This window comes from Bombina bombina, chromosome 7 (genome assembly GCF_027579735.1).
Source record: "Bombina bombina isolate aBomBom1 chromosome 7, aBomBom1.pri, whole genome shotgun sequence".
NCBI classification, from domain to species: Eukaryota; Metazoa; Chordata; class Amphibia; order Anura; family Bombinatoridae; genus Bombina; species Bombina bombina.
In genome coordinates this window covers 225,543,585-225,570,753 of record NC_069505.1, presented here as the reverse complement: position 1 = coordinate 225,570,753, position 27,169 = coordinate 225,543,585, and the positions used below count along the sequence as shown (strand labels likewise).

Here is a 27,169-nt window from a genome sequence, read left to right as displayed (position 1 = left end):
AGTGAGAGGGACAGGGAAAGAGAGAGAGAGAGAGAGAGAGAGAGAGAGAGAGAGAGGGAAAGAAAGTGTGTGAGAGAGAGGGAGAGAGTGAGACTTATATATATGTAGTGAAATAAATTTGCTTTACAAAATGCTTTTCATTTTAATGTTTCTGCTAGGGTTTGTAATGGATGTCTTCTACTTTGATAATGTTGAGAATTTACATATAACATCTAATTTTTTTTTTTCATTATGGAATTTCCACTTACCACATTGTTAAAATGTGTTTCGCTGTTTGGATAAGCATTTGAAAAACTACAATAAATAAATAATGTAATTTATAAGACTCTACAAATAATAAAATAAATGAACTGAAGTGTCGAATAGAAATAGATATCTGAACCGTTGATGTGTTTATTTTCTGAAAAAGATCAGAAGTAGTTTACACATAATAGTGTGCACCAAGGCTGATATATTCTAATGTAGACAGAATTCCCTGCACACTGGGGATTAAAGAAGCAGGTTATTCAATAGCAGAGAATCAAACACACACGGTGAGCTGTGACGGATTTATGTCAAGGAGAGTTACACCACTAGTGCATTTAATTCAATTAACTTGTCTGACTAGCTCTTTTTTTAAGCTATCTATCTTTCTATCTATCTATCTATCTATCTATCTATCTATCTATCTATCTATCTATCATCTATCTATCTATCTATCTATCTATCTATTTATCTATCTATCATTTATCCATCTATCTAGTATATATCTATCTGTCTGTCTGTCATTCTTTTTTTTATCTCTCTCTGTCTCTCTCTCTATCTCGCAAATAAAGACCTATTAAGAGATATTTACAATATTAATATGCAATTTGTAAAGAGGAAAAACACAACAAAATGGTCTATAAAGTGAAACTAGAAATTCATCATGTTGTTAGTCATCAAATTGCTGTATCATTCACAATGTAACACAAAAAAAGAGTTTAAAATGAAAATGTCATTGTGCTGCAGTAATTCTGTATATTTTATGAAAAACAAACAAAACAAAAATCTGTTCTTTTTAAAGTATTTTTATGGGTAGTATTTTAAATGAAATGTGGGTGCCATCAACCATAGTTGTATGTTGATGTTACTTGTTTAGTTTTGAATATTTTTATTTTCCCTCAAAACCATAATAGTTTTCACATTCTACAACAGGTGCCGTATATGCTGAGCTGTGTATTTTATAGATCAAACATCATATGGTGTAAGGTGATTCACCTCTGTGTATCTTCTTCACTAAATTAATTCTATGAATACTGCATCTAGAGCTGCCCTCTACTGGTCATGGTCTAGATTTTAGAAACAATTAGAGGAAAAACGTATTTTTTCCAACTTTTTTTCTAATCTGAAACAGTAATAGCCTATGAGATATATTCCCATTTTTTTTTCTGTCCACTAAAAAATGTTTTATTGTTCCAGGAGATGAAGACAACTGATAGAATGTTGTATTATGATATAACATTTGATTAGGCAGTGATGACTGTGAGAATATCACACAAGTCAAAGTCCTTTTTTTTTATTACAGAGATCTCATAGTGACCCAGGCAGAGATATAGAACTAAAATAGACCCAATTCAAAGCAGAGCTTACAGTCTTGGGAAAGGCAGATTGTTTTCTAAATATTGAGAATATTATCTATACTTATGTTAATGGTAACATTATGTAGATGGTTGCAGTGCTTTCTAACAGAAAATGTTATTTTCTATAGAATTGTACTCCCCCAAAGTACTGAATTCAGACAGGAAAATAAATTTATTGATTCCTTTATTTATTATCATTTTTTTATATTGTTTTATTATGTCACTGCCTAGCAGTAGAACGTGCACTTAATTATACACATTTCAGAATGTACCTAGTTTAAAGATGTTTGATTTGGTAATCTAACTAACATGGCTATTTTGTATCAGAAATGATGTGTTTCTAGTAAGTATATATATTTTAAATTATCCAGAAGGGCCACTGGAGGGATATTAAATACTGATTTATATTTGCTGAAGAAACATACTAGACATAAGACTAAGAGCTCTTTGCAATCAATCAGATCAGTTCATCTGAAATACAGTGCATATGGCTGACAGAGCTCACTACAAGAGCAGGGTGAGGTAGCAACGCAATGATACAATGGTGCTGGTTTAATAAAAATCTGCTGACTTCTGCAGAAAATAAATAAATTGTAATCAAAAGTGCCAAAGTCTAATTTAAATGGACAACAAAGTTGGACATCCCCTGCTCACTACTGCAAGACACTTTGGCACTTAGGGAGCATTAAAGGACCAATATATTTGGAAAAAAATAGCATGCTGTCATTTGTCAGAGCATTTTAATTTTAAGACAAGCTACCCTGTACCTCTTTGTGTTTAACCCCCACAAAGGGGCTAAACATATAATAGAAGTACTGCTCATGACTTGCAGAGCACTGCTTGTCCCAGAAAATCCTGCTAATCAATTCAGAGGTGCTAGACACAGCTGAGTTGCTCTGAGTGTCTTGAGTAGTAGTTATACTATGTGTTTAACCCCTTTGTGTAATTAAACACAGCTCTTACAAATTAGATCATGTGATATTTTAACTGTAATGGTCCTATAAGAAGGCTGCTTTAGATCTTTTTTGATATTAAGGGCCAGATTATGAGTGGTGCGCTAATAGTTACGCGTGATCGATAAGGGGTTTATGCCGTGTGTTTGTGCACGTCAGATTTTTTGCTCGTATTGCAAGTTGAAAGTAAACGCGCACATGAAGTTATCGCTCATGAGGATAGCACATCCTCAGAGCTCTGGTTAACCGTTTCACAAAACAAGAAAAGTGTCACAAAATGACATTAAAAAGTACAGTTAAACGCATCCTAACATAATCTAACAAAATGTAAGGTCAAGAAGTACGCTCTGACTAGGATACAAATATAGTCCAGATTGGATGTTTAAAAAATACTAGTCCATGTCCGATAGCATGTGGATAGGAATAAGGTACTACCTTAAAAAAGTATTGCTAAAGATGGCTATGAAAACAGGCAAAATGTAACCATATAAAACAATGTTCCAAACCGAACGTACGTTAGGCAAGGGAATACAGTTAAAATACAATAATGATCTTGAGATCAAAGGAGCACACTAATATAGAATAGAGGGGTGTGTGAGTAGTGTAAAAAAACGTGGTATATACATGTTAGATACAAAAATATAAAGTATGCCAAAATAGTGAAATGCAAATCTATTTGAATGTTAGAAAGCTCATAAATGAACAATATTAAATACTATAATGTAGGAAAAAACTGTGATGTTAAAAATATATATACAAATATAAAAATAGCTGTGGAGTAAAATATCAACGTAGTGCTGTGATGTGTAATACAAAAGTCTAAAATATTATAAAACTAGTACTAAAGCCCGTGTACACGGGCCATTTTTTGCAGTACAGTGGTCCCACCCCTTGCTCTCTCCCCCCCTCTCTTTTGCTGTCTCTTCCCCCCTCTCTGTTGCTTTCTCTCCCCCCTCTCCTTTGCGCTCTCTCTCCCCTCTTTTGCTCTCTCTCTCCCCTCTTTGGCTCTCTCCCCCTTTCTTTTGCTCTCTCTCCCCCCTCTTTTGTTCTCTCCCCCCTCTTTGCCTCTCTCTCCCCCCTCTTTTGTTCTCTCCCCCCTCTTTGGCTCTCTCTCCCCCCTCTTTGCCTCTCTCTCCCCCCTCTTTGGCTCCCCCCCCCCTCTTTAGCTCCCCCCATCTTTTGCTCTCTCTCCTCTTTGGCTCTCTCTCTTCTTTGGCTCTCTTTCCTCTTTGGCTCCCCCCCCTTTGGCTCTCCCCCTTCCTTTGGCTCCCCCCCCCCCTTTGGCTCCCCCCCCTTTGGCTCCCTCCCTTTGGCTCTCTCCCCCCCTCTTTGGCCCTTCTGCTCCCTCTCTGGCTCTGTCTTAATTGAAAGCCTTTGCCTCTCTGGCCACGCCCCCATTGCGGCACCCCGCCCGGCCACGCCCCACTGCGGTGACACCCACCGGCCACGCCCTTAGTCGCTCCCAGTCACGCCCCTGCGATGCCCGACCACGCCCCTCGCAACGCCCGGCCTCGCTCCCTGACACTCTGCTTCAGCCTTGCTCTGTGCTGAGTGCTGAGTGTCAGGATCCAAACGGCCAGGTATGTTTGTCATGTGCAGTCTCTACTGCGCATGACTGCATCTGACAAACATACTTGGCCATTTATTATATAGGATGCTAATTAAAAGCTTAAAAGCTTAATACAAATAAACAGATATGTATGGTTATGACAATAACACAATTGATTTACACTAACAGTGGACCAATATAACAATGTGTCGTCTAGCCAACTAAGTAGTGGGTGCTGGCACAACTCATATAACTAATAAGAGATCTCTTAGACTATAGAATAAAAAATCAGCTTAGTTGGATAGAAAAAAAAATCAGCTTAGTTGAATAGAATGATACCTATATGGCCAAACTAAAGTACAAAAAAAAAAAGGAAAAATCCTTATGGAAGTGAATGCGATGATATCCTGGTAAAATCTTAAATAAATCCTATATCCATATACATATACACTGGAAATCCAGATACTGAATGATACCTAAATGGAGAAGAAAAAAACTATATAAAAATTGCGTATGTGGGGTGTGTTCTATCAGTATAAAACTCACCCAAACACACAATCCTGGAATGATAGATAGCCTCACAAATCCTGTTTAGAATAACGTCTACGCGTTTCAGCCCTATAAAAGGGCCTTTCTCAAGACATCAAGAGAGGCCCTTTTATAGGGCTGAAACGCGTAGACGTAGTAATTATTTTACTCATTCATAGTTATTAAAATTATATAAATCTTTATAAGGTGACTGCAAGGGAACCTATTGCTATTTAACCTGTGTAATACTTTAGCCTTTGGCGCTCCTATACCTTCAATATTTGTCATAACTCTAAGATCCTGTTAGGGAGTATTTTATAGTGTAGCTTGTATTCTATCCAGGCGCTGGTTACTAAATATCAGTTACCATCTAACAAAATGTACTCACAAAAAGAATATTGCACAAAAATGTTATACGGGATCTGAGGTGTTTTTTTTCTCACTATTTTTGTCCCATTGAATTCTATGGGAAAATACGTTATTGTATTCTAAGTTCAGCTTTTTTACGCAAAATCAGTTTTCTTTCTACTTGTAATATGAACGCTACCTGTTGCACACAAAAAGCTTACTTCTAGCGGAGCTAGTGCTTAAGCAGGAGTGTTAAATAGCTCTCCACTTGTAATCTGGCCCTAAATCAGTGCCACATGCACTTGCCCAGTGCCGACGCAAAGGCACTGATTGGTAGGCATGCTCTGTGCACACCTGTGTGTGGTTCCGATTGTTAGGCATGCTCTGTGCACACCTGCTTGTGGTTCTGATTGGTAGGCATGCTCTGTTCACACCTACATGTGGTGCTGATTAGTAGGCATGCTCTGTTCACACCTGCGTGTGGTGCTGATTAGTAGGCATGCTCTGTGCACACATGCGTGTGGTGCTGATTAGTAGGCATGCTCTGTTCACACCTGCGTGTGGTGCTGATTAGTAGGCATGCTCTGTTCACACCTGCGTGTGGTGCTGATTAGTAGGCATGCTCTGTGCACACCTGTGTGTGGTTCTGATTGGTAGGCATGCTCTGTTCACACATGCGTGTGGTGGTGATTAGTAGGCATGCTCTGTGCACACATGCGTGTGGTGCTGATTGGTAGGCATGCTCTGTGCACACCTGTGTGTGGTTCTGATTGGTAGGCATGCTCTGTGCACACCTGTGTGTGGTGCTGATTGGTAGGCATGCTCTGTGCACACCTGTGTGTGGTTCTGATTGGTAGGCATGCTCTGTGCACACCTGTGTGTGGTTCTGATTGGTAGGCATGCTCTGTGCACACCTGTGTGTGGTTCTGATTGGTAGGCATGCTCTGTGCACACCTGCGTGTGGTTCTGATTGGTAGGCATGCTCTGTTCACACCTGCATGTGGTTCTGATTGGTAGGCATGCTCTGTGCACACCTGTGTGTGGTTCTGATTGGTAGGCATGCTCTGTTCACACCTGTATGTGGTTCTGATTGGTAGGCATGCTCTGTTCACACCTGCATGTGGTTCTGATTGGTAGGCATGCTCTGTTCACACCTGCATGTGGTTCTGATTGGTAGGCATGCTCTGTTCACACCTGCATGTGGTTCTGATTGGTAGGCATGCTCTGTTCACACCTGCATGTGGTTCTGATTGGTAGGCATGCTCTGTTCACACCTGCGTGTGGTTCTGATTGGTAGGCATGCTCTGTTCACACCTGCATGTGGTTCTGATTGGTAGGCATGCTCTGTTCACACCTGCATGTGGTTCTGATTGGTAGGCATGCTCTGTTCACACCTGCATGTGGTTCTGATTGGTAGGCATGCTCTGTTCACACCTGCGTGTGGTGCTGATAGGTAGGCATGCTCTGTGCACACCTGCATGTGGTTCTGATTGGTAGGCATGCTCTGTTCACACCTGCATGTGGTTCTGATTGGTAGGCATGCTCTGTTCACACCTGCATGTGGTTCTGATTGATAGGCATGCTCTGTTCACACCTGCATGTGGTTCTGATTGGTAGGCATGCTCTGTTCACACCTGCATGTGGTTCTGATTGGTAGGCATGCTCTGTTCACACCTGCGTGTGGTGCTGATAGGTAGGCATGCTCTGTGCACACCTGCGTGTGGTGCTGCTGATTGGTAGGCATGCTCTGTGCACACATGCGTGTGGTGCTGATTGGTAGGCATGCTCTGTGCACACATGTGTGTGGTGCTGATTGGTAGGCATGCTCTGTGCACACCTGCGTGTGGTTCTGATTGGTAGGCATGCTCTGTGCACACCTGTATGTGGTTCTGATTGGTAGGCATGCTCTGTGCACACCTGCATGTGGTGCTGATTGCAGTGCTAAAAAACGGTTAAAGTAGTCAATATTTAATGCTGCTTTGTAGTAGCTGATACACAGACATTACTAAGAATGTTTATGTCCCTTTAAAGGGACATTATACACTAGATTTTTCTGTGCATAAATAGTTTTTTTTATTTTTTAAATGGCTTGCTCCTGTTTGTGTAAAGGGTCTTTTCATATGGAGGGGGGGATGTCTGCTATTTCCCACTTGCAGTGGATGTTCCAGTAACCTTTTAAACAGAGCTAAACTGTAAGCTTCTAAGTAAGTTTTTAAACGGTTTTATACTGGATTTACAGTATTTATCAGTATCTGTGCATATTATTGTTTATATAAGTGTCTATTACATGCAGTTATATGAAAATTGGTGTACACTGTCCATTTAACATTCCTCTAGTGTGTAATCAATAATCTAATGCATGTACACTGAATGTGCCAGGCATATAAGAATGTATATATTAAAATATATTGTAAAAACATTTTTATTGTCCCTTATACGTAGATTTATAGTGAATGCAAAATGTTCTACAAAATACATTGGATTTAAAAAAAAAAAAAAAAAAAATTACCAAAAAAATACTTTCCTGACTTTAAAGCATAGTGCATTGCTGCCCATAATCCTACATATGTATGCTTTTCAACAAATGATACCAAGAGAACAAAGATAAATATGGATGAGGCGTTTTATGTGAAATTCAATTAAATTCCTTTTTATTTCATGCAGCTCCTATTAAACTAGATAGACATATAGATAACTGATCTACATACATTTCACATTTTACATTTTCAGGAACAGTTTGGTCAAAATGTAACTTTTATATTTTAGACAGAGCATTTCATTTAAATAATATATGGTCTGAGGACGGGGCTAACACCTCCGAAACGTTACTGTCAATAAATTGTGTTTGAGTATACAAGACCCGGTGAGTTCTTTCAACTGATGTGGATTATATATATACAGTATATATATATATATATATATATATATATATATATATATATATATATATTTCCAGTGTATTTAAATGATCAAATGTATAATTTTTTAAAGACTAGACCATAGATAACGGCTCTGCGGTGTGCATGTCTCCTGAATACTACATGGCAGCAGTGTTTGTTGCAGTAATATTATAATTGGTTACAGACCCTTCTGCAATAAAGCGCTACTTGCACACTTCAGAGCCTACCTATGATTTACTCTTAACAAAGGTTGATTACAATTGCATGCTCTATCTGAATCATGAAAGCTTTTATTTTGGCTTTACTGTCCCTTTCAGATTTGGCACAAGAAATCCTTACACTAGTTATTCGCATATCACTCTGCAAGCAATTTTCTGCTACTTATTTGTCAGTGTTTCAGCACAGCCAAGTATAGCTTTTGGCCATCTCTTTAAGTTTGCCACAGGCTGATTGTGTACCAACCAAAAACTGATTATATTCCCTTTTCAGACATGAGTAATTGCAAGTTTGTGGCATTCTCTTATATCTTATGTCTGCAATTGGAGAATCCCCTCTCATTCTTTCCTGCAGATGCCTAGGCTGGATATTCTTTACCACTGTTTCTTTTATTATTAAATAAACAACCACAAACTGTCCACTCAGAGAATGTCAAGAAACTTAAAGTAAACATAGGAATACAGGATAATATGTACACTTATGTGTTAATGCATTTCCACTAGTAGTGCACAAGTCATCACTGGGTACCTTGAGTCAGTTACTGAAATCTTTCCATACTTTTAACTCATTGTTTGCTCACACATACACACATGCATATACATATGTATGAGTGCATTTGTGTATATATAAATATTTATGTGTGTGTATATAAATAAGTATTTATGTGTGTTTCTATATTTCTATATATATATATGTGTGTGTGTGTATATATATATATATATATATATATATATATACTGTATATATAAATAAGTTAAGTTAGTAGATATAATAGTTAAACATTCATGTGACTGTTTTATTACAATATGGACAATATGACAGCCACCCTGGTATAAAACTTAGCCTTTATTTGTTTCCATAAAAATGCTACATATCCATTATAAATAAATATAAATATATATATTATGCCTTGAAATATCCACTAGTCCTGTACCAGTAAAAAATGGCAAAAAATGATGACTTCTGCTTCTTACATTGCGGGAAGAAAACTAGCATTAAAACTGCAAAACATTTGTCTATTCTATACTGTTAATTGTCAAAGTAAAGAAAGGAGAAAGTTAAAAACTCTGTTATAACAGATAAACTACTAGTAATTCATCATGTTCAAATATTTTTTCATGAGAGAAGACTAGTGAGAACTGTTTTGCCCAGAACTTGTATAAATGCTTATTGGCTGAACGAAACAACTCCATAGCTATCTATCTATCTATCTATCTATCTATCTATCTATCTATCTATCTATCTATCTGTCTGTCTGTCTGTCTGTCTGTCTGTCTGTCTGTCTGTCTGTCTGTCTGTCTGTCCGTCCGTCCGTCCGTCCGTCCGTCTGTCTGTCTATCTATCTATCTATCTATCTAGTTCAGGGATATGAAAATAGGATTGTGTACACTTAGCTTTAATTATATGGTATGGTTGCTTGTGGAATGTCCCTATTAAAAATAAAAAAAACGGGCTTTGGTGAGTGCAGTATATTTATTCAACATTGATGGAATGCTTTTTTACTGGTTATGTGTAACACTGGCACATTGGCAGTTGCAACAAATTAAAATGTTTTTCTACGATCCTTAGAAAAAATACACATACACCAAAGATTATTAAAACTACACATGTTCAAGACCAAGCCATGGAGCAGTTTATATGGTGACACTTTTATTAGCCAGCTGTGATAATGAACCTTAAGAACTACCAGACTGGATTTATATGACAGAAGCACACTCAACCCCAACAAACAATTTGATGGTTTCCTCCTCATTGTCAGTTTACTTTTAAGGCATTTTTTACCCTTCTAAAACAAAGCAGTAGCCAAAAACAGTCAACATACATCATGATTTAGAATATAATAAGCAGAACCACATAAGAGTGGCAATATTACCACAATGCTGGAAGCACATCACAGTCTAACAACTGAGGGTTTGCATGTGTATATATAACCTACTAATTGGTTAACCCTATTAAAAACAGATGATGGAAGTTGTAACAATGAGACACTATTGTGCAAGTGGCTTTCAATATAAATTTAAAGTTAAGAAAAAAGTGTAATTTTACCTAAAAGTAATATAAAGTATCACTTGTCATATTATATGTGATGTTTTATAATGAACTAAGTAATGCAAATCATATTATCATATTGTAGTCCATATATATATATACAGATGGCCCTCGTTTTACAACGGTTCAATTTACACCGTTTCAGAATAACAACCTTTTTTTCCAGTCATGCGACTGCTATTGAAAAGCATTGAGAAGCAGTGCATTTATTAAAATAGCCAGTAGGTGGAGCTGTCCGCTTGTGTTGCAGCAAAGCCAAGCAAGCTGAAATTAATCCGTTTAACCAGACCTGAGCTATCGAGCAGATTTCAAAGGAACAAGATCTTCCTGTCTATAAATCAGTCCAGATTGGAATGCATAGAAAGAACTGTTTGCAGAAAAATGCAAGTGAAGTCTGTGTTGTGTGATTATTTTATTAGGTTTATAATGCTGTTTAGCAAATGTTTTTGTTCATTTAACTTAGTTTAATTATATATTCTGTGTTGTGTGATTATTTTATTAGGTTAATAATGCTGTTTAGCATTTAAAGTCTTCATTTCAAAGCTTTAAAAATAAATGTATTAGGTGTTACTTATTACAATTTTTAGAGGGGCCTGGAACCTATCTCACTCACTTCACATTGACTTACATTATAAACTAGGTTTCAATTTACAATGGTTTCGATTTACAACCATTCCTTCTGGAACCTAACCCCGGCGTAAACTGAGGGCTACCTGTATATATTAAAAGATGTGAAAAAAACATATAATAGAACACTCTAGGTATAATAAGAGCTTTAAGTATATAGGAAAGTCAAAATCAAACTTCCATGATTGTAGAGCATGTGCTTTGTTCTCTTGATATCTGTTGTTGAAAAAGAATATGTACATATTCTACACTAGTGGGAACTTGCTGGTGATTGGTGCCTGCACACATTTGTCTTTTCTGATTGGCTGACTAGATGTGATCACTTAGCTCCCAGTAGTGCAATGATGTTCTTTGAACAAAAAATATCAAGAGAATTAAGCAAATTGTTAAGAGATTAAATATTGCAAAGTTGTTTAAAATTGTATGTTCTATCTGAATCCTGAAAGAACAAAATTAGGTTTCCTGTCACTTTAATAAGGTTCATGATTGAGGAATGTTCATGAAAAGTTGAATATGAGAAGAAGAGGTAGAAGGTTCTGTGCAACAAGAAATTTAGAAACACAAATCTTTCCATAAATGTTAGTTGTTCCATGTAATAGACGTCTAAAAATGACCATGACCATAACAATGTGGCTTTCTATTTTTTTGCACTCTCCAGTATTATGGAGACAATATTAAAAAAACAACTACATTGTCACTATTAGAACACATTTTGTACCAACAAATTTATCAATAATAATTTACTTTTATCTATTCCAAAAATTAAAAGTAATCTCTCTAACTCCTATGTAAGTATATAGCTCTAATTCACCAAAGTGTCAGGTCTTTACAATGGGGTGAAACAGCTGTATATAATAAAATAGCCAAAGTTACTGGAGTTTTTTTGTTGTTGTTGGAAAGCCAATGGGGCCTATTTATCAAGCCATCAACTTGCTTGCATTCGACGGCAAGAATACGCTCGCCTAAGATCGCCTAACATCGCTGCCGCTGACCTGAATACGCTCTCCAAAGTTACCAAAAAAGCTGTCAAAAAGCCGCTGCGATGAGCAGCGGACTGTTGTTAACTAACAGTCATCGATCTCGCTGCTCTTAGGCTTTTTCCCAGCTTTGTTGGTATACTGTTACTAAACACCCACACTATACTAAACTGTTTTACCCCTATCTCACTGCTCACGGACCCCAACACAACTAAATAAAGTTATTAAACCCTAAACCACCGCTCCCGGAGCACAGCGCCACTCTAATAAATTTAATAACCCCTATCCTGCCGCTCCCGGAACCCACCGCCACCTACATTATGTTATTAACCCCTAATCTGCCCCCCTGCACCGCCGCCACCTACATTATGCTTATTAACACCTAATCTGCCATCCCCAATGTCGCCACCACTATATTAAATGTATTAACCCCTAAACCTAAGTCTAACCCTAACACCCCTAACTTAAATCTAATTTAAATATATCTAAAGAAAATTCCTATCATTACCTAAATTATTCCTATTTAAAACTAAATACTTACCTATAAAATAAACCCTAAGATAGCTACAATATAACTAGTAGATACATTGTAACTATCTTAGAGTTTATTTTTATTTTACAGGCAAGTTTGTATTTATTTTAACTAGGTAGAATAGTTATTAAATAGTTATTAACTATTTAATAACTACCTAGTTAAAATAAATACAAATTGACCTGTAAAATAAAACCTAACCTAAGTTACACTAACACCTAATACTACACTACAATTAAAAAAATTACATAAATTAATAACAATTAACTAAATTATATACAATTATCTAAAGTAAAAAAACAAACAAACACTAAATTACAGAAAATAATAAACAAATTACAAGATATTTAAACTAATTACACTTAATCTAATAGCCCTATTAAAATAAAAAAATCCCCCCAAAATAAAAAAAAAACCCTAGCCTAAACTAAACTATCAATAGCCCTTAAAAGGGCTTTTTGCGGGGCATTGCCCCAAAGAAATCAGTTCTTTTACCTGTAAAAATTTTTTTACAAACAACCCCCCCAACAATAAAACCCACCACCCACACAACCAACCCCCCCAAAAAAACTAACTGATCCAATCAGCCAATAGGATTGAGCTTGCATTCTATTGGCTGATTGGAACAGCCAATAGGATTTTTTCTACATTAATTCCGATTGGCTGATAGAATACTATCAGCCAATCGGAATCTAAGGGACGCCATCTTGGATGACATCACTTAAAGGAACCTTCATTCATCGGGTAGTCGTCGGCAGAAGAGGATGCTCCGCATCGGATGTCTTGAAGATGGACCCGCTCCGCGCCGGATGGATGAAGATAGAAGATGCTGTCTGGATGAAGACTTCTGCCGTCTGGAGGACCACTTCTGCCCGGCTTGGATGAAGACTTCTGCCCATCTGGAGGATCACTTCTGCCCAGCTTGGATGAAGACTTCTGCCCGTCTGGAGGACCACTTCGCCCGGCTTGGATGAAGACGTCTCCCGGTAAGTCGATCTTCAGGGGGTTAGTGTTAGGTTTTTTTAAGGGTGTATTGGGTGGGTTTTATTTTTAGGTTAGGGCTCTGGGCCCCAAAAGAGCTAACTGCCCTTTTAAGGGCAATGCCCATCCAAATGCCCTTTTCAGGGCAATGGGGAGCTTAGGTTTTTTTTAGCTAGTTTTTTTTGGGGGGGTTGGTTGTGTGGGTGGTGGGTTTTACTGTTGGGGGGGTTGTTTGTATTTTTTTTTTACAGGTAAAAGAGCTGATTTATTTGGGGCAATGCCCCGCAAAAGGCCCTTTTAAGGGCTATTGATAGTTTAGTTTAGGCTAGGGTTTTTTTTATTTTGGGGGGGATTTTTTTTATTTTAATAGGGCTATTAGATTAGGTGTAATTAGTTTAAATATCTTGTAATTTGTTTCTTTTTTCTGTAATTTAGTGTTTGTTTTTGTACTTTAGATGATTGTATTTAATTTATGTAATTTATTTAATTTTAGTGTAGTGTTAGGTGTTATTGTAACTTAGGTTAGGTTTTATTTTACAGGTAAATTTGCATTTATTTTATCTAGGTAGTTATTAAATAGTTAATAACTATTTAATAACTATTAACCTAGTTAAAATAAATACAAACTTGCCTGTAAAATAAAAATAAACCCTAAGCTAGCTACAATGTAACTATTTGTTATATTGTAGCTATCTTACGGTTTATTTTACAGGTAAGTATTTAGTTTTAAATAGGAATAATTTAGGCAATGATATGAATTTTCTTTAGATTTATTTAAATTAGATTTAAGTTAGGGGTGTTAGGGTTAGACTTAGGTTTAGGGGTTAATAAATTTATCATAGTGGCGGCGACGTTGGGGACGGCAGATTAGGGTTTAATAAGTATAATGTAGGTGGCGGCAGTGTCGGGGGGGCAGATTAGGGGTTCAAAAGTATAATGTAGGTGGCGGCGGTGTAGGAGGCAGCAGATTAGGGGTGTTTAGACTCGGGGTACATGTTAGGGTGTTAGGTGTAAACATAACTTTTATTCTCCCATACGAATCAATGGGATATCGGGCAGCAGCGAACATAAGCTTACGCTGCTTTCAGACTCCCATTGATTCCTATGGCATCCGCCACCTCCAGGGCGGCGGATTGAAAAGCAGGTACGCTGGGCCGGAATAGTGCCGAGCGTACCTGGTAGAAATTTGATAACTAGCAAAAGTAGTCAGATAGTGTCGAAATTGCATTCGGAACATCTGTAGTGACGTAAGCATCGATCTGTGTCGGACTGAGACCGGCAGATTGTATGTTACGTCACAAAATTTTACTTTTGCCGGTCTGTAGCCTTTGATAAATAAGGCCAATCAAGCTCTCCACAATTACGCTGCGGAATTCCAGCGTATTTGCGGTTGCCGGCTTGATAAATAGAGGCCAATGTCTTAAAACTAACGCCATTTGAGCCATATTTTACCACAGCACATAAGCATTAATACATAATTCATCTGGAAAATGTTAAATGATTTATTACTTATATTACTCTGCAACATATATATATAATATTCAGAATTTTTATTTTTAATATTTGCCAAGAACACATTTTGGGCTACCATCCTGTCACTAAAAGTAGCTGGCATTGAAAAAAAATTAAATTACCAGCTTCACTACTTTTTACTGCCCACATTACAATTAAGTTCGGAATTTTGTTTTGTTGTTTTTCTTATAATTTTTTTTTTTTTTGCAGCTTGATTTTAATGGATTGAAAATAATATATTCAAAGTAAGCATCGTTTAAAGGTGCAAAAAAACAAAAATCGATAATATTGTAAATTAGTCATTAGTGTCTACATATATTAAATTCCAAAAATCCATTAAAGTTTGACATGCAAAATTATTCTAAGCATCTTGGTATCAGATTGCACAATTTATTTAATGGATTGGGATAGACTTTATAGTTACTAGTACAGAATTTAAAGTGTTCTCTATTTATCAACACACATACAGATTTGAACATATAAACTAGCATGCCAAAAGAATTGCATTCATTTAATTATTATTTCTAACCCATAGGAGTGTGCCATTAAAAGCTCTCATCATTCTGCCTTTGTCACTAATGACCTATTCTGATTTACAGCTTGTTTAATGTCTGTAACCCTCAGGAGTACAGAGCTATGGTTTGCAGAAACTTGTAGCACTGACCTGGCTTCTGGAAAACTGCCTTTAAATTTGACAGTGCAAAATATGTGCTTCTATCACAGTCCATGAATACTTTAGCCAAATAAATTTGTTTGCAAAACTTAAACAGCAATCTTAAACAATCAGCCAACTATACTATTTTCCATTTCAACCCTGGAATATTTAAGACGTGGAAAAAAAATACTGCATGTTGAACTAATTTGATCTATGGGCACAGTTTGATCTATCTTGGTAATCCGGGGGAAAGATGGCAGTGTATTATAACATGTCATATTGTTTTTTAAAAAATGATGCAATCAGTCACTATATTGTTTTACAAAAAAATAACAGTTTTCTGGCAAGCAAAAAAAATATATTAAATAGAGAACTATCAGAATTTATTTTTGCTCTTTAATGCTATTTTTTTTAATTTCATTTTAGTGATTTAAAAAAACAAAACCAAATAATGTTGCAGTGAGAAAAAGATAGAGATTAACCGTCTCCTTTAGGGCAACATATTTGATTTGAATTACCATTCAGTGACTGATTCTTTGTATTTTGTCATGGTATGGTTGGTTTGTTTGTCACAGAGAGGCCAAAAAAAATCATCTTAACGTTATCTCTATCATTTATTTGTCTTTGGTTCTTTAGTTTAGTAATTACATTTGCCAAGGTTGGAGCTACAGAGAAATATGTGTAACATTAAGCAGAATATCAAGGATTTAATTACCAGACACTTCCATTTCATACTGAAATGTGTGTGCGTTTGCTTTGACCTGATTTTATTCTCAATTGCTCCATTTCTGGGGGAATATTGCAAATAAATAAATAAAAAACAGAAATGTCTTAACTCCAAAATATATAAAGAAAAAAAATTTCAAATATTAAGCTAATCTGCTAATTTGAGCAACGCTTTTAATGACAGATTGGAAATTTATACACTGAGATAATCTATACAATTTTAAGTAATAATTTTTTTTTAACATATAATAAAATGATAAGGAACAGTATAGGTGCAACAATTAATAGTGTAGTTTATGTGCTGATTGGCTAGAAGGAGAAACTCCAACATCTGTATTGGTGAAGAAGGATAAGCTTCCAAAAGTGTAAACAATAACAATTTGTTTCATTTATTCAGTTCAAGAATATCTGTTTTTCACGTAGGAACTGTGCCATATATTGAATTACCTATTTGTTAAAGTAACAACAAACATTGGTTTAGATAACCTCTTAAGGAAAGTAAGTAAACTTTTTTATATTTTGTTTGCAATGAGTGCTTCCGTTTTCCGTTTAAAAGATTGCCATTGTAAAATACATATTACAGGACACCGGTTTCTTTAAAACAAAGTAGCCCTGCAGCAATTATTTTTCATAAGTAACCTTTGTTACCTGGGAGATTTGTCACCCTGTAGAGGGATTTAGCTTTTGCTTTTGTAGCCAAGTTCCACAGCATCAGATTAAACTATAATAGTGTCTGTTCCTAATATTGGTTGTTAAGTTACGACAGAGAGGAAAGTGATGTAAACACATAAAAACATTTATTTAGAGTAAGAAATGGGAACACTCTGCTTTAAGTACACAATTCACTGCACAACTGAAAACAGTTTTGCTAAACTTGTCCCAAGTCTTCGCCCATGTTTAGAAAAAGCATAAACCTCATTTATTGCAAGCAGTTTACTCTAAACTACAGGAAATGCATTGCTCACTTGATCTAAGTGTCCCAGTTTACAATATAAGTCTTTATAGCTGTTATTTGATGGAGTGATCAGTAAAAATTTAATGACACTATAAAATAATAAAAATGCCATTAATTTAGCTCGAATTCTAGATGTAGTGGTTGTAAAATTACATTAATAAACATAATATTTTTTTTTACAATAAAAAGCATTGTTGTGGGGGAACATATAAATAACGCACATAAATTTAAGGACAATTTTAGTGTTAGCTTAGCCATTATTATGGAACAGCCAATAAGTGTGTAAAGCCTAGTATATAAAACATTATGAATATATACAGTGCTCATAAACAATTCAGCTTTTATCTTGCAGGGGAAAAATCCATTACAGAATAATCTGCAGGAACACTGATCTAAATCTGTTGCAGTCTGACTTTTGTCCAGTATCTGCTGTTCTTACACAGTACAAGTAACCACATATACTGTACTCTTCAACCAGCGTTTTTTTTTTGTATGTGCTTTGAAGAGGAGAATCGATACCATCAGCTGTACATGTAAAGTGAATGTTGCAAATTCATTGCAAAGTTACAAATGATGTCCTATAGCATAACGGCTGGCTCAGTGACTCTAGAAAAAAAGGGATAATCACGAAACAGTCTATCTGTCATCAACAGGGCAGCTCTGTCATTGACTGTGATGATAGGCAGATAGGATGAATAGCAGAATCTTTTGGCCTGTAAAATTAAACATTCATCAGCATTCTGGCAGGGGGGGGGGGTATTGAAATAACTTTAGTTAATATGCAGAATTGCTGTTGTACATCTTCATTTCATAACGCTTATAAAACCAACAATCTACATAGCGGAGGAGTTCTGTTAAATATTTTAAATAACTTTTCCACTTTTTTTTTTGCTCTTAAGCATCTGTTCATGTCACTGGAAAAATCATAAGAAGGAAACGCGTTGTATGTAAAGAATCAGCAATGAATTGACACTAAAATGATAACTCAGAAGTTAACAGTGGGTGTTTTTTTTAGAAGATCTCAAATAAAGACTACTATAGGGTGTGCACTCTTTGCAAAATGTTTACATCTTTTTCGTTCATGTTATAAAAATTGAGCAAAACCGAAAATATCATTTAAATATCACGCATTTCCTGTTAGTCTTATTTTATAGGGACACGGAAGTCAAAATCAAGCTGTCAGATAGAGTGTAAAAAAACCATCCTTTCCAATTTACTCCTGTTATTGAATTGACATCTTTCTCATGGTATCCTTTGTTGAAAGATAACTCCTTTTTCATGAGAGCATACCTAGATAGCCTCAGGAGGGGGAACTTGTGTGAAGCTCTGTATGGCAGCAGTGTTTTCAAAAACATTATACATATTGTTCTTACGACACATGAATGTTACTGAGCCTACCTCAGTATGCTCTCACATCCTTACCAACCAGTGAGCATTAATAGGAAGTGCATGACTTATACAGAGTACCAGTTTCCATTTAAAAAGATTTAAGTCAACATTTTTTTATATTTTTTAAGAATATTCAAATGCTGTTCTCCAAACAGGAATGCAAAACAATCTCAGATTATCTTAAATGGATGTAAAAATTAGCTCTGTTGTTACAAGCAGTAAAATGGATTTTAGATACTTTTTTTCTATATCTAAAAATAATGTGTCCTATATACTTACTAGCTGTGTCACTGTTGTATGCACTATAGTCTATAAAACCCTATACAATCATATTTTCTTTCATTAAAAGGGGTAAGAGTCCACTATCCCAGTGTTTTTCAACCAGTGTGCCGTGGCACACTAGTGTGCCGTGAGAGATCCTCAGGTGTGCCGCGGTAGACTCACAACAGTGCGGGGGTGTCCCTCTTTCAAATTTTTAAATATTGGGAGGACATTAACATTCATTCACAGACAATCATTATGATTGTTTGTGAATGAATGGCAATATGTCATGTATAGTTTGTAGGAGGCATGGCATGACAGCACAGTACAGTGTATATATATATATATATATATATATATATATATATTCTGTATATATATCCTGTATTAGGCTACAATGTGTGATTTTGTAAAATTTTGGGATGGTGGTGTGCCACATGATTTTTTAATGTAAAAAAGTGTGCCACGGCAAAAAAAGGTTGCAAATCACTGCACTATCCATTAGGAGGAGGCAAAGATTCCCAAACCCAAGAGCTCTATATAACCCCTCCAACTTTTATGGTAGTTAGCCTTATCTTTGCCTTCACTGGAGAAAGGTGAAGAACAAAGATGTGCAGATGAATTCTTTGTTGAGAGGTGTTCTCGGATTGATATGAGGCTCATTTCCCCTCATAGTACAGTGATTGCCAGAGGGAAGTTAAGGAGAAAAGGTTGTGGCTCATTTTTTCTCTACCATGAGAATTGTAGTCACTTACCTCCCCCAAATGTTGCAGGGACTTGTCTTTTGCCTTTTTACACTATGTCACTGTGCACCATAGTCTATAACACTGTATTTTTGTGCCAGTCTCAGATTGTTTTTAAATATACAACCGAAACTTTTTTGGGCGCGTGTTTAATACCTCGGGCACTAATTTGACACGGTCGGAAACCTCCATGTCAGCCCCTCCCATACAAAATATGGAACTGAAACAGAAAATTTAAAAAACGAGCATGCAATATGATAGACAGGAAATATAAGCAGAGCGTAAACACTACCTCATGTCTGCTGCTTGTCATTCTCACTAAGGAGCTAGTATTTTTTAACATCTATAAAAAAATATTTAACTGGAGCTTACATTGAGAATTGTTTTATGTTTTTTTTTATATTTTGCAATTTGTCTTTGGGAATCAAGAAGCGATTGTGTAATGGTTGAAATTATTAGAGTCATATATAAGACTCACTCAAAGGAATGAAGCGTGACTGGAGCAAAGTATGAGGTTTTCCATATACTTTAAATAAATAAATGATTTACCAGGAAAGAAATGTACTTTTATTCTGTTAATTCTCAGAAAACAATCACACAAGGAATTATTTTCTTTAGATTTATGGTATTTTTATGTAGAGATGGCAAAGAGTAGGTTTATAAGCTAATTGTTGTTATAAATGGCTAGTTTCTAAATGGCTATCCTCTTGAGAGTGAGATTATCAAAGCATTTTATAGAACCTCAGATAATGAGTCAACCAGTCAAGTCTACCCATATCTAATGGAAACTTTAGGGTTAATTTTAAGGGACATGAAACTCAAATAAAATTTTCATGATTGTGATCGAGCATTCAGTTGCAAACAACTTTTCAATTATTTCTGTTATGAATTTTACTTTTGCTTGGAATCCTTTATTGAAGAGCATAGGCTTAGGAGCTTGCTTGTCTTAAGCACCAGTGTTTATTACAATGTTTTTAAAAATGTTATACATTGTTGAGCACTATTACACTACTGCCATATAATGTTAAATACATATGTATGCTCCTGTGCCTAGATATATATGCTCTTCATCAAAGGATACCATGAATCCTGAAAGAGCTTTGAACAAGAGACTTATGCATACTCCTGAGCCTTCCTAAGTACAATTTTCAACAAAGAATATCAAGAGACAAAACAAATTTGATAGGAGAAATAAATTGTAAAACGTGTATGCTATGTTTGGATCATCAACATTTAAATTGACTTCTCTTTATATTCATTTGGGTTGGAATAGATTTGAAATGGAATCCAACAATATTCAGAGCAGTGTAAAATGTATTTAAAGGGACACTAAACACTAAATACATTTCAGGCACAGCCCTCTAATTATTAGTGCCACCATTTTGGAACCTAGGTTTCTCTGAAGGTATCTGAATGAGAGTTGCTGCAAATCTACAAACACACTGGCACTGAAATATAGTGATAGCTGGATTACAACATGGCGGCACTCATGAATACCCTCAATACTATGCTTATAAAACGTATTTAATGCCCTTTAAATACACATCTGTCTTATTGGGATAGAAGCCTGCTATTGATAGGGCATTTTCATAATATACATTGCCTTTGGTCTCTTTTAAATAGAGACTGTGAAACATTCGTTATGCTCAGTGTATTTAGTGGTTGAGATTTAAATGTAAATTGTAGCCTTGTGAAATACACAGTAATTGTTGGCTTTGCATTGTACAATATTATGTATTTTATTATCCTATAGTCCAGATTACGAGTGGAGAGGTATTTAGCTCTTTCGCTAGAGCGTTAATTGCGCTAGAAGTAAACTTTTTATTAGTTGTAAGTAAAAAGTTATCTCTTATCGCGCTAACCTGATGCGCACCAAAAGCCAAACTTACAGTATCGCGTACACAATAAACTATTCCCCCATATAAGTCAATGAAAAAAAAGAGTTGGCAAACCTGATCGCATATTCCCATGCGTGCTAACCCGACATGATAAATATGAATATTTCACATTCCAATGTTCTGCACACTATTTATTCATAAATACATATTTCTATATATATCTGATGGTATTTCTGAACAATATCTCTCTCTGTCTCTCTCTGTCTCTCTCTCTCTGTGTATATATATATATATATATATATATATATATATATATATATATAATTATATATAGGTATAGATATATACAGATATATATATATATATATATAGGAATATCTATTTAGAAATAATTGTGCAGAACATTGGAATGTGAAATATCTACAGTAAATACACAGTATAACACTTTATTAAATATGAATATTACATATATATGTTTTTACATGTTTTCATCTACTTAACTGCACAGGGCTCCAATGCACTTATATATGTCTATAAATGTGTACATACTGTATGTATTTATGTGTGGCCGTGGCCTAAATGTGTGGCCAGAGAAGCCTTCAAATCAAGAACTTCATGCACAATGTTTGTAAGACATCTTGCAACAAGTACATTCATTTACACATTTATTTAATCTATTATGAACACACTGTGCATAGTATGGATTTTATATTTAGTTTGCTGTCCCTTTAATAATGCAAAAATAACATACTGTCATTAGAAAATGTAATTTCTTCTTTAGACTGTCCCTTTATTTGTGCTGCAGCGTTTAGTTATTGCTTAGTTAATGTCGTCATTCATTTGCAACTTGTCTTTGATTAGCAACAGAGACCAGGTAAAAATATAATTAATTGATACAACCCTTAAAAACTCCTTTTATATCGAAAAAAAATCAAGTAATTTCAGGTGTAAGCATCATGCAGCCTAATAAACTCTTAAGTGATACTAATTCTGTCAATTTTATGTATTAAGTAATTGAGAATGCATTAACTGCAAACTTTTGCCTCCTGCTGTAAATGCTATTTTATTGCTGCAATACCATAAATGTTATACATGATACAAATAATATACTGTATATATATGTGTGTGTATATATATATATAGCTCTGGAAAAATTATTAGACCACTGCAAAATTATCAGTTGCTCTGGTTTAACTATTTATAGGTATGTACTCGAGTAAAGTGAAAAAAAAAAAAAATATTCTATAAACTTCTGATATTTCTCCCAAAATTCCAAATAAAAATAGTGTAATTTACAGCATTTATTTGCAGAAAAGGACAACTAGTCAAAATAACTAAGCATTGTTTTCAAATCTCGAATAATGCAAAGAAAACAAGTTCATATTCCACGCCTTGATTAACCTGGCTGTGTGGCATGGAGCATTGTCCTGCTGGAAAAAAAGCAATCCTCAGAGTTAGGGAACATTGTCAGAGCAGAAGGAATTATGTTTTCTTCCAGGATAACCTTGTACATAGCTTCATTCATGCATCCTTCACAAACATAAATATTCCTGATTACAGCCTTGCTGAAGCACTCCCAGATCATCACCAATCCTCCACTAAATTTCAGAGTAGGTGCAAGACGCTGTAGCGTGTAGCCATCTCCAGGTCTCTGCCTAACAATTAGATGACCAGGTGTTGGGCAAAGCTAAAAATTGGACTCATTATAGAAGATGACCTTACTCCACTCCTCTACAGTCCAATCCTTAGAGTCTTTTGCAAATCTCAGCCTGGCTTTTCTTTGATTCTCATTGATGAAGGGCTTTTTGCTAGCTTTGCATGACTTCAGCCTTGCCCCTATGAGCTTGTTTTGAACTATCCTCACTGTGCACTTCACCCCATCTGCCAATTTCCATTCTTTTTGTAGGCCACTTGATGTCATCCTATGGTTGTTGAGTGACACATCAGTTGTTTTTATACTTTTCCTCATTAAATAAGATTTAGTTCAGGTCCAAATCAGTACCTTATTATGTAGATTGAGGTTTGCCTGTGTTTGAATTCAGCAGACACAGACACTGGAATGGCTGCCATACATGAAGAGATGCTGATTTTTTAAACAAATGTAGTGGTCTCCAGAGCTGTACATATATAGTACACACACACACGCTATATAGTCAAAAGTGAGTGGACACCCCTACTAATTCAGGTGTTTAAGCCACACCCATTGATAACATGTGCATAAAATTCAGAATATAGCCATGAAATCTCCATAGACAAACATTGGCAGTACAAGGGGTCATGCTGAAGAGCTCAGTGACTTTAAATGTAGCACTGTCATGGGATGTCACCTTTGCCACAAGTCAGTCTGGAATATTTCTGTCCTACTAGATCTGCCCCCAGTCAACTTTAAGTGCTATTACATGGAAGTGTCTAGGACCAACAACAGCCCAACCATGAAGTGGTAGACTACAAATACTTAGACAGTAGGGCCACAAAGTGCTGAAGTGTGTAGCACACCATCATCTATTGCATCACTCAATTCAGAGCTCCAAACTGCCTCTAGAAGCAACTTCAGCACAAGAACTGTGCATCGGGAGCTTCTTTAAATGGGTTTTCGTGGACAAGAAGCTGTACACAAGCCTCACATCAACATTTGCAATGCCATGCATCGGCTAGAGTGGTGTAAAGCACCCACTGGACTCTGGGGAAGTGGAAAGTGTTCTCTGGAGTGATGAATCACGCTTAAACTATCTGTCAATCTGATAGAAGAATCTGGGTGTGGTAGATTCCAGACACACTCCAAAAAGCCTTCCCAGAAGAGTGGTGGCAGTTATAGCTGCAAAAGGGATACCCAAAAAGATGTGTGATGGTCAAGTGTCCACATACTTTTGACCATATAGTGTATATATATCTATGTATGTATACATATGTGTTTATATACTTGTATATGATTCTTAAATACTATGTAAGAGAAAAATAGCATAATTAAAGTTTGCCTCATATATGTAGAGACATTTCATGTTGAACCTACATTTCTTAGTATAAGATAGAACTGGAAACAGTATTTAAAGCAAGCTGTTATGCAGCCAGGGGATCTATTATCACAACAGCAATAAAATAATTATATGTTTTCTCCTTAAAAAGTGTCTCTTAAACATCTCTCATAAGAGGAAAGTTCTAATGTTTCCTTTTGATGTCTAACATGCTCATAACAGAACTAGGTCAGTGAACAATAGGCTGAACAGCAATCAGCACTTTGCTTCTGCATAATGCATTAAGTATAACATGCAGAAAGTGTTCATAGAGCTAAAAGCTAGTATTTCATTTCTGCAAATCCAAGCTGACATGACATTTAATATTGTTTTGTTGTAATGAACAATGAAGGCTCATTCATTCAAAAGCACAACACAATGCTGTGTTTTGTCTGAAGGGAAGAAAGCAAAACATGAGGGAGAACGTGTATTCTTTATAAAGAGAACACTAAATTAATGATAACAAATGATTACTTAGCTATTGATACAGGTAACTGCAGAGATTGCCTTGGGAAGTATTATAGAGCTAACTACATGGATTATTTTGAAGAACATCTACAAACAATGTAATTTCTTAGGCTAACCTGCTTTTAGCATAAAGCTACATATTTCTTGATGGAATATAAAATATGGATATCAAAGTTCCATTGTTTATTTCACTCCTCCCAAAAAATACTGAGCATCTATTTCCAGTAAGTTATATCATGTGAGATAAAGGGCCCAGATACTAAAGGTCTCTGGGTTTGCAAGATTCTCAAATAAATCTCGCCAGTACTATAAAGCCCCTGGTGGAATTCTCTGAAGACAGAGCCTTGTGTCGTGCTAATACCAAGTCTTCTTCACAGAGCCCAGGGCCGTGCTAATCCCAAACCTTCTTCACCCCTGGGTGTCGGCTCTGTTTGGAGCTCGGCTCTGTCTGAAGCATTAAAGATAATATTTTAACTTCACATCCCTTTAAGTTAATATTAATAGTTTAAAAAGGTGATTTGAACTATATTTTTTAACTTTGTATTAGTCCAGAACAACCATTTTTATTATTATTATTACTATTGGAAGTCCAGGCTATTGAATATCTGCTTGAGACGTTTTTAGAATAAAGGTAGAGAGGCATACAAATCAATAATAAACTAAGGAGAAGCAATGGACTGCTGGGGGCTAGCTGGTGATTGGTGGCTTTGGACATATTGGCTCTCCATGTGTGTTCAGCTAGATCCTTGTTGTGTATTTGCAGGTGTTAAACACATAGTTATAGGAAATAGGGCAGAAATAAAATGCTCTAACACATTAGAACATTTTCTGTATCTTTAAGGCATTGTGAAGCCACTGGAAACCCACATGATAACCTGGTTTTCTAATAGACTTCACTGGCTTCAAATTTGAAAATCACACTAAAACATACAAGACACTTTATTTAGCCTTTCTGGTGAATTGGAATAGACTCCAATGTTTGCACAAATATTCTATTGCAGATGTACGACTATTATTTTTCTATTTTAATCAACTAGATGAGGATGTTTGTTTTAATGTTCATTTGGTCTTGTAATTCCCATTGGACTCTTATTCAAATCATTAATTATACAAGACATTCATGAGTTTAGTTAGCTGCAGTGGATTAAATCTCTTCAAATGTTCAGTATTTAGACGTCTTTTTTACATATCATTTGAGTTATTGGTGTTTACAGATACTTAGCCTGGCATACAGCATTTTTTGTTGCTGTGAAATGTCTTAGATATAGATGTATGAATGTATTTATGTACTTTATACTGCGCACGTTTAATTGTTAACACATATTACAATATACATAGGTACCTGCTGTGTAGTACAGTTGATTTGTTTTAGTATAAGGTCAGAGAACCCCAGATAATGCTTTTTACATTATTTGGGAAAATGTGTCAATTTTCTTTTGTTAAAATACTTGTGGGGGATGGTTCCTGTTTATTAATAGTACTTTGGGTTTGGCCTCAATCAGCCAGTGAGAAATGAATACGTAAGTATGATTTCTTGCTCGATTCATTCAATTTATAATATATATATATATATATATTTTTTTTTTTTTTTTTTTTTTTTTTTTAAAGGAAATACAGAACAAAATTAAACTGACAGGCAGAACACATCTTTTAATATATATATATATTATTTAACTTCTATTTTTAAATATACTTTGTTCTTTTTTTATCATTTTTTTACAAGCATACCTAGATAAGCTCAGGAACAGCAATGCACTATTGGGAGCTAAATGGCGATTGGTGCTTACGCATAAATGTCTCTTGTCATTGGCTGTGTTCAAATAGCTATTTCCATTAGTGCATTTCTGCTTTGGAGTTGACTTTAGTTATATAACGTATATGTTTAACCCCCTTTGCAATTAAAGATGCAGTTATAAAATGCTCTGACACATTTGAGTATTTTCTTTTTGCACTTTCATTTCCCTTTAATCTCTATATCTAATATTACTTTGTGTGTGTATTTTATTTTTAGCACAGTCTCACGTTTATTTGCAGTAGAAAGAGTCAAATCAATGCAGAAATTCCATCTGTCCCTATTTGAGAGGGACAGTCACTCATTTTGAGATCTGTCATGCTGTCCCTCTGAGACAGCTATATATCCCTATTTGCAGAATTTCCTTAAAGGGACAGTCAAGTCCAAAAAAAACTTTAATGTTTCAAATAGGGCATGTAATTTTAAACAACTAACCTATTTACATTTATCACCAATTTTGCTTTGTTCTCTTTGTATTCTTAGTTGGAAGCTAAACCTAGGAAGGCTCATATGATAATTTCTAAGCCGCCTCTTATCACATGCTTTTTTTATTTACTT

General features: G+C 35.6%; 1 protein-coding gene across 1 annotated transcript in view; it reads left to right on the top strand.

Moving 5' to 3' along the window:
* Positions 1-27,169, top strand: part of SOX6 (SRY-box transcription factor 6) — a 786,620-nt gene that overhangs the window by 725,331 nt on the left and 34,120 nt on the right. The gene's annotated exons all lie outside the window — the stretch shown is intronic.